A 15,847-nucleotide genomic window follows, 5' to 3' on the forward strand; every position below is an offset into this window, starting at 1 on the left:
CCCAAATTACCCCTTTTTGGAAAGTAGACAGTCCAAGGTATTTAGTAAGAGGCATGGTGAGTTTTTTGAAGTTGTAATGTTTTCCCACATTTTTTGGAAAAATGAAAAAAAAGTGTTTTTTTTTTTTTTTTTCTTTTCTTTTTTTCTCCCCACATAGTTGTTAATTTATACGCTATTTCTAACACATAGCATGTACACATTGACACCCCAAAATACATTCTGTTACTCTTCCTGAGTATGGTGATACCACATGTGTGAGACTTTTACACAGCCCGGCAACAAAAAGAGACTCAACATAGCACCTTCAGGCGTTCTAGGAGCATAAAATACACAAATAATTTTCTGACTACCTATCACGCTTTTGAGGGCCCTGGAGCACCAAGACCATGGAAATGCCCACAAAATGACCCCATTTTGGAAATCAAACACTCCCAACATAAATTCTATGAGGCATTATGAGTCTTTTGAACATGTCGTTTTTTTCCACAAGTTTTTGGAAAATGTGGGGGAAAAATGAAAACCTATTTTGTTTTCACAAAGTTGTCAATTTATAGGCTATTCCTAAAACATAGCATGTACATAGCAAAAATGACACCCCAAAAACATTCTGCCACTCCTGAGTATGGCAATACCACATGTGTAAGACTTTTCACAGCCTAGCCACGTAGAGGGGCCCAACATCCAAGGAGCACCATCATGTGTTCTAGGAACATAAATCACACACACAAATTCTTGACAACCTATCACATTGTTGAAGGCCCTTCATATTTCTATTACATAGCATAATACACACCAAAATACATTCTGCTGAGCAAAGGGTAAACAAAAGATTAAAAAAACAATTGGTGTAATTCCCAACAAAACTTCGCAAAGTGAATGTGATACATAAACATTAAAAATAAATAACGTGCAATGTGACTGGGGTGAAATTACTTTCACTCTGTGAGCTGCAACATAAACGTAAATAACGTGACAAATGAAGATATAGAGAAAAAAATGTAGCGCTCAACAATAAATATATCACATAATTATAAATAAATTGAATATTTCAGTGTGCAATCAATCGTGCAAAATAAGGTCTCTAGTATCCAAATCATCAAAAGGGTTAAACAAAGTAACAGCAGTTGATGGAAACACAGACTTGATGGGAGTAAATCTCAAAGGCCTCCACCTCCACACGTTCACCCAGTGATATGTACAGGTACTGCTTACCAGAAGCACTGGACCCCTAATTATAGGGGGTCATACACGCCTCTTGATGTGATTTGATCTCAAGGCTTTTAACAATTGGATTGTAGTATATTTGTTTCTATATTGCAGGAAAAAACTTACCAGGCAAGGTTAAAGGACCTTAACATGTATAGCTTGGAAGAAAGAAGAGACAGAGGGGATATGATAGAAACTTTTAAATACATAAAGGGAATCAACTCGGTAAAGGAGGAGAGCATATTTAAAAGAAGAAAAACTACCACAAGAGGACACAGTTTTAAATTAGAGGGGCAAAGGTTTAAAAGTAATATGAGGAAGTATTACTTTACTGAGAGAGTAGTGGATGCATGGAATAACCTTCCTGCAGAAGTGGTAGCTACAAATACAGTGAAGGAGTTTAAGCATGCATGGGATAGGCATAAGGCTATCCTTCATATAAGATAGGGCCAGGGACTATTCATAGGATTCAGATATATTGGGCAGGCTAGATGGGCCAAATGGTTATTATCTGCTGACGCATTCTATGTTTCTAGTAAGTTTGTCTTTATCAAATAAATGGTCCTTTTGATAAGAAATACTGCACCATGAGAGCCTGTTTGTTATTTCTCCCTATTTATGGCTGGATCCTGAATTTATCCATCGGTTTGGCCACACACTCTCACTGGTGAGAGAGTGGGATGTGTATGGTCGGATAACACAAAAGATTACCTCTGGTTTTAGCAGTGCAGTGGTCTAGGCAGCAGGCAGGAACGTTGACAGTGAAAGGATCCTCCAGGCAGCAGGCAGGAATACTGTCCATAGCCAGAACAGGCATAGATATGGTCAATACAGTCTAATTATTGGTCCAGGCAACAGGCACATGTTCTATAAAAAGTCCTGGGTCAGTGCAGGCAGAGAAATTATCAGGGAAGGAAAAAATAAGTGCAGCGCTAAAAAATCAAATAGGATATGACACAATGTAGGTGCATATATATGGAAGCAGTGGAAATAGTAAACAAAGTTCGTAGAAGTGAGTCCCGTGTGAAAGTCAAGCATCCAAATTCATAAGGTGACAGCAGACTGGAAAGATCCCCACGCCAGCAAAATAAACATGAATGCACTCACCGGAGGGTATGGACCCAGGTTACCATATACTAAGTGGGTCATACAGACTGGATATTAGCATAGATGTCCCCAAATGTGACTGGATCATCGGATGTTCAAATGGGTAGCCAAGGAGTCGCCAATGAGGAAGCCAAAGTTTCCCCTTCAGATGTACATGCATAGGGATAAGCCAGACAACAGGGACATAGTGTAAAACCGCTTTAAAAGTTTATTAAAAATAAAGAAGTACACTTACAGACATCCAAGTGAAACAGTGCAGGGAATACAATGATGGCACTTGTGACGTTTCTGACACGTTTCATTAGTTAACGCAAGGGCAATTTCCTATGAATATGTTAAATAGTTTGGATACACTTTATTTCACTAGAGATATTATCAGCACAGCCAAAGTATTGGTCCAGGCAGCAGGCAGGACCATCAAGCTTAGGGCCTCGGCAGGAAAGAATGGGGTCGGGTAGAGGCTTCTCCCACCCGAATCACTTTGAAGCCTCCAGACCCTGTTCTGGGATTTCAAAACCCAGATAAAACCCAAAACTGGTTTTCTCTATCGCTCATTGACAGACGTAGTCCTCGGTGATACAGCACCTTCGGGTTATGTTGCCTCCACAGGAGCAGGACTAGACAGGAAATTAAAATGCTCTGGCCACACCCTAGGGGCAGTCCCAGAGGGTATATCCTCTCTCTCTCTGCCTCAGCAAATCAGTCATTCTAACGTACCTTTACTATTTCCAAGCGTATTGCTAGACGCTATCCGTTTGAGGAATCCATCATTAAGAAATGGACGGTACCACCAGTGGTGGATCCACCTATTTCCAGGCTGAATAAAGCCACGGTTATCCCAGTGGAGGACACTTCGTCCTTTAAGGATCCGGTGGATCGAAAGATGGAAGCAGAGTCCCGCTCCATCTTCTCTCTGATAGGGTCAGCATTTAGACCAGTAATTGTTATTGGTCTAGTTTCCCAGACACTTACGGAATGGGCGAGATTGGTACGCCAAGACCTTAGGGGAAAAGATATTCCCCAGGAAACATCTGATTTGATGGAACAGATTATACAAGGGCTACAGTTTATCTGTGACGCAGCCTTGGACACTACTCCCCTATTAGGGCATGCATCTATGTCAGCGGTAATCCTCAGACGTGTGCTGTGGTTAAAATGCTGGTCAGCTGACCTAGGTTCCAAAAAGACCTTGACGAATCTCCCCTTTCAGGGGAATCGTCTATTTGGGGCCACCCTAGATGAAATCATTAAGGATGCCACTGGGGGCAAGAGCACTTTTTTGCCACAGGCTGCTAAAGCTAAGGGACCTCGCAACAAGCGAGGACCTTTCTTTACCGCCCATAAAGGGTTCGCACGCCCGGCTGGAACAAGCGGGAAAGGCAAGACTCCTCCAGGAGGGTTCAAGAAAGGCTGGTCGGACAAACAGAGGACAAACTCAGCCAAACCCGAAGCAAAGGAGTACACAGCCTGAAGGTGCGCCCCCACCCGGTTGGAGGGTGGGGGGACGTTTTCACCGGTATTCAGGACATTAGATCGAGCATCAACTACTACTACCGGTGCGATTCTTCCCTTCCAACATTTAAGTACTACAGAGAGCGGTAGTCACCGTTCCCTGAATAGATCTTTTCCTTTACCTTTTCCTAAGATTAGTCTCAATTCCCCACAGGAATCGGATCTGGTTGACCAGACAGGCCAAGAAGCCTCTAGCCGGGTGACTTCGGTCCCTGAGGTTCAACCAGAAAAGATCACCCTTCCTGATAGCAATCAGGTATCTGATAAATGTGTGGGAACAGAAAACGACCAGACTTTCTCGGATGGTCGGGGCCAGATAGCTCTAGGGACGCCTGGTTCAGATCCAGTCAGCACCAGTGGTCCTAGAAATTCTAGGCTGGCCTCGTCAAGCCGGCCTGGCCGACTTGGACATGCTAGTCGCAGACGTTCCGTTGGAACTTCGTCTCAGGGAGTATCTGTGGTCTCAAGGACCAATTTACCATCGTGCTTTACAGTCGCTGGTTTTAATGGCCTGGCCATTGAGACCCAAGTACTGAAGGACAGAGGTTTGTCAGCTTCAGTCATTCCTACCCTTATTAAAGCAAGGAAAGCGACTTCCAGCAAGGTCTATTATCACACATGGAAGACTTATATTGCGTGGTGCGAATCTTTAGGATTTCCTCCACGTACCTATTCGGTGACTCGAACATTGGCTTTTTTGCAACAAGGGGTTGAGCAGAAGCTAGCCTTGAGCACCATCAAGGGTCAAGTTTCAGCATTAGCAATCTTCTTTCAGAAACCTTTAGCTACCAAGTCCTTGGTGCGGAATTTCATCCAGGGGGTGCGGCACCTGGCTCCACCAGTCCGCGCGCCCTTACCGCCCTGGGATCTTAATTTAGTTTTGTCGGTTCTACAGAAACCTCCCTTTGAAAACATCAGGGAGATTCCCTTGTTTACTTTATCCCAGAAGGTGGCCTTCTTGGTGGCTATCACTTCTGCTCGCAGGGTGTCAGAACTGGCTGCATTATCATGCCAGTCCCCATACCTAGTGATTCATAGGGATAAGGTAGTACTTCATCCTAAGCCATCCTTTCTTCCTAAGGTGGTTTCAGATTTTCATCTGAATGAAGATATTGTACTACCTTCCTTGTGTCCTCAGCCCAAGCATCATCGGGAACATGCGTTGCATTCCTTGGATGTGGTTCGGGCAATCAGAGTATACCTGAAAACTACGGAATCATTCCGTAAGACGGATTCACTTTTTGTGATCACGGATGGCCCCAGAAAGGGTTTGCCTGCATCTGCCGCGACCATTGCCAAATGGATTAGACAGACGGTGGTACAGGCTTATTCTATTAAGGGTCAGAGTCCTCCGTTCCCTGTTAGGGCGCACTCCACTCGAGCGCTCAGTACTTCCTGGGCCTTTCGCCATCAGGCGTCAGTGGTCCAGGTATGTAAGGCGGCCACCTGGTCGTCGGTACATACCTTTACAAAATTCTATAAAATTGATGTGACGGCATCGGCGGATGCCTCATTTGGCCGCAAGGTTTTGCAGGCCGCAATTTGAGGAGACCGGTGGTCTACCTCGAGAGTTTTTTTTTTTTCTGTTTGAAAAATTTATTTTTTGTTGAGTCTCATCATTAAGGATGAGCATTGTAAACTTCTAGTTGGCACCGGTTGGGCCTTCTAGATTGGGATTTGATTTCCATTTTCCCACCCCTCATTTGTGATACTGCTCTGGGACGTCCCGAAGGTGCTGTATCACCGAGGACTACGTCTGTCAATGAGCGATAGAGAAAAATGGATTTTTGTAAAATCTTACCGTAAAATCCTTTTCTCTTAGCTCATTGACAGACGTAGTCCCCGCCCCTCTGTTTTGGAGTTGGGTTGGGTTAAAATTTCTAAAGACTGCTTTTTGACATAACTGATTTGCTGAGGCAGAGAGAGGATATACCCTCTGGGACTGCCCCTAGGGTGTGGCCAGAGCATTTTAATTTCCTGTCTAGTCCTGCTCCTGTGGAGACAACATAACCCGAAGGTGCTGTATCACCGAGGACTACGTCTGTCAATGAGCTAAGAGAAAAGGATTTTACGGTAAGATTTTACAAAAATCCATTTTTCTCAACTCAGAACACTATTCTGAAACCCCTCACAAAAGCAAGACCCCGGTGTTATTTTTAATCCCTCTACAGTAGACCCCTGTGTTATTTTGAATCCCTCTACAGTAGACCCCTGTGTTATTTTGAATCCCTCTACAGTAGACCCCTGTGTTATTTTGAATCCCTCTACAGTAGACCCCTGTGTTATTTTGAATCCCTCTACATTAGACCCCTGTGTTATTTTGAATCCCTCTACAGTAGACCCCTGTGTTATTTTGAATCCCTCTACAGTAGGAGGGCGAAAGATCAGTCTAAGTGGCAGGCAAAAAACATGGAACACCAAAAATTTTCCAAAAAATAAGGTATGTAGCGCCAAAGAGTATATTCAATCCCACAAAATCAAGTCAAGTGAATAATCAAATGGATAGGAATGAATAAATATATATCACAATGAAAGTGCTTGTGCTGCTAAATAATGTGATATAAAGAGTGGGTAATCTCTTCTGTGCTGTGCTGATATCAGGTGATCAAGTGCTGGTGCTTCAATATAATGAAGTGACTTGGTGCATTAATAATAATGCTGGCCGCTCACCTCCTGGTTTTCCCCATCTTCTGATGGCTACTTCCAGCAGGATATTGCACCATGTCACAAAGTTTAAATCATCTCAAACTGGTTTCTTGAACATGACAATGAGTTCACGAAACTCCAATGGCCTCCACAGTCACCATATCTCAATCCGATAGAGCACCTTTGAGATGTGGGGGAATGGGAGATTCGCATCATGGATGTGCAGCTGACAAATCTGCAGCAACTGCGTGATGCGATCATGTCAATATGGACCGAAATCTGGGGAATATTTCCAACATTTTGCTGAATCTATGCAATGAATTAAGGCATCTCTGAAGGCAAAAGGGGGTCCAACCCAGTACTAGTAAGATGTACATAATATAAAGTGGCTGATACTCGAGTGTATATAGTGTATACTATATCAAATTAATAACGTTTACAAAATGTGGTGAAATAATGCAACAAAAGTAGCTTTGTTGTTTTTAACCAGTTCCCTACCAGCGCATAGTAATACGACGCTGGCAAGAACACTCCATCCCTCCAGGCGGGCGTCATATCATGTCTGCCTGTTCTCGCCACTACTACGCACCCCTGGGATTGCCCCACCTAATAAAGAGGACCTGTCACCAGCTCATCCTAGTACCTGTGAGCCCATCAGAGTACCTGTCACCTACCTATCAGAGTACCTGCCACCTGCTCAAAGTACCCAAGTATCTGCCTATCAAAATTCCAGAGTACCAGCCAACTGCTCATCAGCACCTGAGTACCCGTCAGCTGCCCATCAGAGTACCCGTCAGCTGCTCATCAGAGTACCCGTCGGTCAGCCCAGCAGTACCTGACGTGCATCCTATCAATACCTATCATGCAGCCCATCAGTGTCACCTTTCATACAGCCACCATGTCCAAAAAAGTTTCCCTACCGAAGAGGCATATCAATTTCTAAGCCTGATTGATGAGAGCAGCGGGGAGCTCTCACAGTTCCGAATCAGCATTCAAGCCCTTTGAAGGCAGTACATGTGTGACCGAATCGGAGGAGGAAGCAGTCCGTCCTAAAAGAAGACGTGGAGTCTTAAAGGGATGGACAATGGTCAGCAACAATACTCAGGTTGGCCGTGGCGTTTAAATGTGTCTCAATTGGTACTAAGGGGCCCAAAGTGTGCCAAGAAAATATCCCCCACACCATTAACCACCAGCCTGAACTGTTGATGCAAGGCAGGATGGATCCATGCTTTCATGTTGTTTACTCCAAATTCTGACCCTACCATCTGAATGTTGCATATGAAATCGAAACTCCTTAGACCGAGCAACATTTTCCCAATATTCTATTGTTCAATTTTGGCGAGCCTGTGCAAATTGTAGTCTTAATTTCCTATTCTTAACTGACAGGAATTGCATGAAGTAAAGCATCTGCTTCAAGGTGTGTTGTGCATTCAGAGATGGTAATCTGCATACCTCCAAGCAAATTCCGCTCACTGCATATTTTCTCTTTTTCTGATCATTCTCTGTAAACCCTAGAGATGGTGGTGTATGAAAATCCCAGTAGATCAGCAGTTTTTGAAATACTCAGACCAGCCCGTCTGACACCAACAACCATGCTACGTTCAAAGTCACTTAAACCCTCTTTCTTTCCCGTTTTTGATGCTCCGCTTAAACTTCAATAGGTCGTCTTCACATCTAGATGCCTAAATGCATTTGTTGTTGCCGCCATGTGATTGGCTGATTAGCAATTTGCATTACCAAGCAATTGAACGGGTTTACCTGATAAAGTTGCTAGTTGTTAGTGTTGACCTATATATGGACTATTGCAGTCTTCAGGTCGTGGAGGGTAAGGTAAAATGGTAAGGCTTACCTATAGGTACTGTAAATATCTCCTAAACATGTACGGTTTAGGAGATATTTACCTTGCATGCAGCCAGTGATGTCACTGGCGCATGCGCTCTGAAGGAACGGCCGCTCGTGCCGTTCCATCAGAGTCCCGTGCCGTGACCGTCGGCTCCCGCGCGCGTGCGCGGGAGTGACGTCACAGCGGCTCCGGCCAATCAGATGGCCGGATGCCGCGATCCCGGAAGACAAGCGACTGGACATGTCGCCCGTCATAGAGGTAAACGGGCGGCACGGTGGGGGGCTCGTTCTAAGGTAAGTATTTCATAATGAGCTAGTATGCGATGCATACTAGCTCATTATGTGTTTCTCTTTCAGGGTGAAGAAAAAAAAAATGTGGGTTTACAACCTCTTTAATTGTAGTACAAACAAACCTACCAATTTTTTTGAGTAAAAAGTAACATGGAGTTGAGTCGTAGAAATAGATACCAAACATATCGATTGCATGCACCCGTGAAACTGCAAATTCCCAAATTCTTGATAGGCAGTCCTTTAAAAGCTTTTACAGATTATCGTGAATTATGACCTTAAAACGATTGCTCTTACGGTGTCTTATCTATGTATATTACTAATAACGTGTCCTCTGTTGGCCCTGCTGAAGATTAAAAACAAAAGCAGAGACCGTTTAGACTTAATGGGAAGGGTTATAATACTAAAATGCTTTATCTTCCTAAGCTGTTGTATGTCATGGCCAATTCCCTGCGCAAGATACCCAAATCCATCTTTAACCACCTCCCACCCGGGCCATTGTACATATACGGCCGGGTGGGAGTCTCGTCCTTCTGATCGGATGTTCCGGAACGTCCTTCAGAAGGAGAGATCGCGCCGCCGTGGGCACGCGCAGCGGCGCGATCTCGATGTGCCTGTGTCCCTAGGACACAGAGCAACAAGACTCGGCAGGAGGGCCCTGTGATTGGTCCTCCTGATCACATGACGGCTGTGTCCAATCACAGCCGTCATGTAATGTCAATACAGCCGTTGTAACGGCTTCGACCTCTTCTCCTCCTGACAGATCCTGTCAGTGAGGAGAGGATCGGTGCTGCAGCTGGGGTGATCAGTGAGTATTTCTAATTACTCACTGATCACAGGGGGGGTCTGTGCTGGTAATCAGATGATTACCAGTGCAGCCCTGGGGGGAGGGGGTGCCACTAGAGCCACCAGGGATGCCCACCCATGACCACCAGGGATGCCCACCATGGCCACCAGGGATGGCAAACAGGGCTCAGAGAGCCTGCCCGTGGTGCCCCCCTATCAGTGCTGCCCACCAATGCCATCAGTGCTGCCCACCAGTGCCCGTTATTGCCATCTATCAGTGCCGCCCACCAGTGCCCAGTGTTGCCTATCAGTGTCCATCAGTGCCGATCAGTGGCGCCTATCAGTGCCCATCAGCGCTGCATATCAGTGCCACATATCAGTGCTACCTATCAGTGCCCATCAGTGCCGCATATCAGTGCCACCCCATCAGTGCCACCCCATCAGTGTCTCCTCATCAGTGCCTGTCAGTGCGGCGTCGTCAGTGCAGGAAAAAACGTATCCATTTACAAAATTTTATAACCTAAACAAAAAACTTTTTTTTTTTTTTTTTTTTTTTTTTTTTCAAACTTTTCGGTCTTTTTTTATTTGTGCACCAAAAAAGAAAAAACCTGGCGGTGATCAAATACCACCAAAAGAAAGCTCTATTTGTGGGGAAAAAATGACACAAATTTGGTTTAGGTACAGTGTTGCATGACCGCGCAATTGTCATTCAAAATGCAACAGCGCTAAAAGCTGAAAATTGGTCTGGGAAGGAAGGGGGTTTAAGTGCCCAGTATTGAGGTGGTTAAACAAATTACTGTACAGCATTTCTATGGCAACCTCACCCTCCTAGCATAGCGCTTGAAGTTTTGAGGCTTCCAACCCACTTAGTGGGATTCGTTTTCTAACGTTTATCTGTACTACGTAGCATCCCTATTGGTACACATTTGTGATTGGCTACACCCTGTTTCAATCAACGCTTGTACTACCACAGAAGCGGCAATGGCTTCCTCCTTGGAGACCCTGCACAATATTATTTACTGGCGTTATGTAACATTGTTGTACCTGGACGAGCAGGCACACATTTCCCAGAGAGCAGTAAGTAGGTTTCCCCCCCTCTACTCCTGGAGGGTTTTGGGGTGGACTTGGGCCCCTCTCTGGGATGGTCGGACCCCCGGGCTCCCCTACTTCCCAGACAGTGCCCCCCCCCCCCTTCTTGGTGGTTTTCTGCAGGCCTTTGTCACCCCCTATCTGCCCCCTTATGGGTGTGACATACTTTTTTTTTTTTTTAAGTCTTTATGGATGTTGAGCTGGTGTGGGTGGGGCACCTGCCCCTTTTAGCGCTGCTGGACCATCAGGGTACACTCCCTGTGCGTCCGCATCACGGCGAGCGCCCTCCCTTTAAGGGGGCTATTTCCTATTATGCTCTCCAAGGAGGGCACCCCCTTGTTTTTTGTGGGGTCCAGTAGGTGGTCTATTTGCGGGCCCCTTGGTGCAGGATCGCAGTTGGCGGCCTCGTCTGATTGTTTTTCGGGTGAGCTTATTCTAAAGTGACCCTACTGGGTCTGCGTCCACGCACCCTGAGTCCTCAGATAGTGAGGATGATTCCTCTGCTCCGATAGCCACGCTTGTAAATGCGCTGGTAGATGTGCTGTTTGTGTCGGTGCGTGACACTTTTTAAAAATGGAGGTTGATGCTGTGTTGGAGGTGCCAGTCCCTTTTGGCACCCACAGGCCCTCCAAAGCCGCGAGGGGGTTCTCTTTTCAGATTACTTTGACAACATTGTCACAAAACAGTGGGGTTGCCCAAAACGCAGTGGTTCCAAAGCGCTTTTTGCTTGTGGCCTCCTTTATGAGGATTAACTGCGTTAAAGGTGGACAGTCCCACCTGTAGTGGACTCATCTGTTTCCAAGTTAAAGCTACCTTCATTCCGGTTGAGGAGTACCCTGCCTTTAAATATCCAGCTAATAGGAGGGCGGATGCTCTGGCCCGCCATATGTTCGCTGTGGCTGGTTTTGTCACTTGGGCCGGTATTTACTATTGCCCTGTTGTCGCAAGCTCTGACCGAATGGGCTAAACTTTTACGCCCGGACCTGGAGGGGAAACTGCTTCCCCCTATCTTTTGGAGCTGGTGGTTCAGTTGGTCCAGGCTACAGTCTATCTGTGATGCATCTTTGGATGCGGCTCCTTTGAGTTTTTTTTTTTTTTTTTTTTTATATAGGCTGTCTGTATCAGCAGTGGTCCTTCGGCGTATTATCTATCTGAAATACTGGTCTGTGGATCAGACTTCTAAGAAGGCCTTATCTGATCCCCTTTTAGGGGATTGCCTTTTTGGAGCTTCCCTGGATGGCATCGTTAAGAGTCTCATACAGGGGGGGAGGAGTACTCTTCTTCCGCAGGCTACCAAGGGCAATGAGTTCTCAAGACAAGGGATCAAAAGTCAGGGCCTCCACCGGAGGTTCCAAGAGGACATGGTCTTGAAAGCCACAAGCAGGCTCTTCCAGACCTGCGAAAAAGGCTGCTTCTGCCTGAAGAGGCTGCCCTCACCTGTATCTGGGTTGGGGTGATTTCCTTAGCTGGTTTCTGGATCCACGAACCTCCCTGATATAGGACACGTGGGTCCACAAAGTTATTTGGTCAGAGTAGGAGATAGAGTTCTGCCTTATCCTCAGGAAATTTTCTTCCTTCCAACCTGCACTTGTCCCCAGATCACTTACGGGTTTCTGGGGTATTGCAAGACTTGTTCCTTTAAGGGGTGATTGATCAGATTCGGAACGTTTTTCAGGGGTTTACTCCAACCTCCTTTACATCCAATTCTTGACCGCAAGGGGCTGAACTGTTTGCGCGAGTACAGAAGTTCCTGCGTGGGGTCCATTCACACGGTAGTGACGTCCCTATGCCAGGGGCATTTTTTCTCGCTTCTGTCGGCATCAAGGACGCCTACCTGCATATTCTAATATGTGCCAGTCACCAGCACTTATGCTGTGGGCGAGGAGCATTATTGATTGCCTCCCCAGCCTGTCCAGACTGCCGATTTAATGTTCCGGAAATGCATGCTAACAGCCTTTGTCTGGCTCATTGAACAATTCGTTTTCAGGGATGTGCGGTATGAATTCATTTGGACAATGCCATGGCCGTGATCTGTCAATCCCCAAGGGGGGGCACAAGTAGTGTCCTGGCGGCTTGGTAAGTAGCCAGCATTCTAAGCTGGGCTGACTGTTTAGTTCCAGCCCTCTCAAGTTTCTGCCACGACTCCTGTGCAGGATCAAAGCGGAAAGGATTCAGTCTAGACTGACCTGGCCAGTCTTGGTATGCCAATCGTGTACAGCTGGTCGCCGATGCTCCTTGGAGACTTCCTCTCAGGAGGATCTGTTGTCCCCAAGGACTGATCTTCCATCATGCTTTAGTCGTTGACTTTGACAGCTTGGCTGTTGAACGCCAGGTGCTAAAGGATGAAGGTTTGTCTGAGTCGGTGATTCCTACGATGTTAAAAGCTAGTAAGATCTACCATCATTCGTGGAAGACGTACATTGCGTTGTGTGAGTCTCTTGGGGTTCATCCTCGTTCCTACGCGGTTGCTCAGATCGTAACCTTCCTTCAACGGGGGGTCGAACAGAAATTGGCCTCGAGTACCGCCAAGGGCCAGGTATCGGTTTTGCCGGTCTTTTTCCCACAATGTTTAACCTCACACTCCCTGGTGCGTACCTTTCTAAAGGTTGTCCGACATTTGGTTCCTTGAGTGTGGGCCCTGTTGCCGCCCTGGGATCTTAATGTGGTGCTTTTTTTCTCTACAGAAGCCTCCCTTTTGAGACAGTTTCCCGATGGATCAGACAGACAGTGGTTCAGGCATATTGCATCAGTGCTCAGGTTCCTCCTTTCCCTGTCAAGGAGCACTCTATTAGGGCGCTTAGTGTCTCCTGGGCTTCCGTCATCAGGCGTCAGTGATGCAGATTTGCAAGGCAGCAACCTGGTCGTCGGTGCACACTTTTACAAAATTTTTATAAAGTGGATGTATTGGCATCTGCGGATGCTTCTTTTGGCGGCAAGGTTTTGCTGGCTGCTTTTTAGAGGACCTGGTCCTTTTTGAGGGTGTATTTGTTTTTTTAGGTGAGTTCCAGTTGTTTATGGTTGAGCTCCATGTTACCTGGCTGGCTATGGTTTAGCTTTGGGATTTTTTTTGTGCTTTTTTCCCCACCCCTCATGTTTAACACTGTTTTGGGATGTGCCAATGGTTAAGAAGAATTGGAGCTGTCTGTCAATTAACAAAAAATAAAATGGGATTCATGACTTACCGTAAAAACCCATTTCTTTGATGTTCATTGGCAGACACAGCACCCTCCCCTCTGTGAAGTTGGCTTTCTTCTGACACTGCTTGTAAGAAAACTGAGTGTCTATAGCTGAGTGTGGGTGTATACCCCCTGAGACTGCCCATAGGGGTAGTCATGCTTGATTTTACGGTAAGTCAAAAATCCCATTTCCTTCTACATTGGGCTTGCCAAAAATACTGCATCCCAAAAAATGCCTCTTAGGAATATTTGGGGATCTGACACTTTCTCCATATGCAATAAGGTTGTTAGGTATATTATATTTTTATGCTAAGAAAATGCTTCTGTTGTCTTGGAAAGGGCCAATTCTATCTACATTGGCCTACTGGCTAAAACTTGACTCCCTCCCCCCTGTACAAACTTACTTTTGAACTTTGGAAAAAACCAAGTGTTCCAAAAAAAATCTGGGGTAGATGGCTCTCTGGTCCTCTTACTTTAGCCCCTCTAGATCCGTTGTTTTGAGGTTAGCTCTATATGGTTACATATACTTCAAACCTATTATGGAGTATGTACCATTCACTTTATGTTCTCTTTGTGATTCCTGTTAACATGAGACATTGTGCTTAATTCTTCTTTCTCTAGCGCTCATCGACAGACGTAGTCCTCGGTGATACACCACCTTCGGGTTATGTTACCTCCGCAGGAGCAGGACTAGACAGGAAATTAAAAAGCTCTGGCCACACCCTAGGGGCAGTCCCAGAGGGTATATCCTCTCTCTCTCTGCCTCAGCAAATCAGTTATTTTCGGTCTAGTTAGGAGTAAGGACCTAGATACCTTGCTGGGATCTTAGGTCCTGGCAAGATTTTTTTCTTAAAGGATTTTTTAGACAGCTTTTTTTCTCCAGTGTTCCTGTGAGATCTTCAAGCAAGAAAGCTGAACTGGGCGACGGGCTGGATGTTGAGATCCGGTGGTCACCCCAGTTCAGCCTACGAGCGCGTGCAGGCCATAGCTCCGCGCTGGGTCGGCCGCGACAAAGTCCCATTAAAGGACTGTCCACGCGAGTTAAACGTCTCGCCGAAACGCCAAAGACCATGAGTCACGGCGTCTGTATCGGTCGACAGCCCTCCCGCCCCGGTGGAGAGGGGTACTGTCAGGAGTTGGTGCCCGCCTGGTTCCGGTATGGTGAGTAGTATGTTCCCCCTTTTTCCCTGACGGGTTTTGTGGTGAACGCGGGCCCCTCTCTGTATGGTAAGAAAGAGTCCTTTCTATCCTATAACATGTCACAAATCCTCCTACTTTGAGTGTGATTTATGTGTGCAAAAGCCAGGAGGCTTGGCTTGGGAGCTAACAATCTATTGTATACATGTTTTAAAAATGTAATCTGTGGCATTCTGGGAATCTTATGGATTAAGTATAAGCTACCTACCAGTCAGAAGCCACGGACATGTAGACTGCCTTCCAAATCAGATCTCCAGCTAATAGCAGGCCTCCCGAACGGCCACGCGGTCCGCCAGGGCCGGTACCGCCAACCACGCCATATCCCCATGCAGAGAGAGTGTTGTGTGCCCTGCAGCACACCGCTATTCAGTTTAGGCCGCCGCCATTTTTTTTGCTGGATCGCACGAGCCGCCATTTTGGCGTAGCCTCGTGTCTCCAGCATGGGGGCGGCCATGTTTGAGGTGATCCTACACCTCGTGGAGCTTGGGGGAGGCGCCGGAAGGCGTGCAGAGGGGCGGAGCCGCCTTCTTTCTTCCTGGGCAGCCAGCCAAGAGACTTCCTGTTTGTCAAGACAGCGCTGTAAGCTGTTGCAGTTTAACTCTGAGCATCAAGTGGTGAGCCTGGGGGTCTATCTCTCTCTCTCTCGATCGATAGGGATCCCTAAGCAGGTAACACTAAGGGGCTTTTTGTGGCGCTGGGGGTCAGAAAAAAAAAAAAAAAAGTTTTTTTCTTTACTTTTGAATTATATTATCCAGGAAGTAACTGGAGTTATTATGGACCCTGCCACACATATTCCCCCACCTGTTTCCCTCGAGGGGGCCTCGGGACCCGCCGGTGCACAGAGTATAGAGTCATTTACAGCAATTTTGGAGTCTATGGTGGCTCGGGTGGAGGCGGCCTGTCAGGGACGGGGGTCTAGGAAGCGACCCCCGCCTACCCCTATACCATCTGACACCTCTGACTCAGATTCAGAGATGGTCACGGCAGTTGCAGGTTCC

General features: G+C 46.4%; 1 protein-coding gene across 4 annotated transcripts in view; it reads left to right on the forward strand.

The window, feature by feature from the left end:
• Positions 1-15,847, forward strand: part of STRN3 (striatin 3) — a 203,224-nt gene that overhangs the window by 137,626 nt on the left and 49,751 nt on the right. The gene's annotated exons all lie outside the window — the stretch shown is intronic.

The sequence above is a fragment of the Pelophylax lessonae genome (assembly GCF_965119305.1).
Source record: "Pelophylax lessonae genome assembly, chromosome: 13".
Classification (NCBI taxonomy): domain Eukaryota; kingdom Metazoa; phylum Chordata; class Amphibia; order Anura; family Ranidae; genus Pelophylax; species Pelophylax lessonae.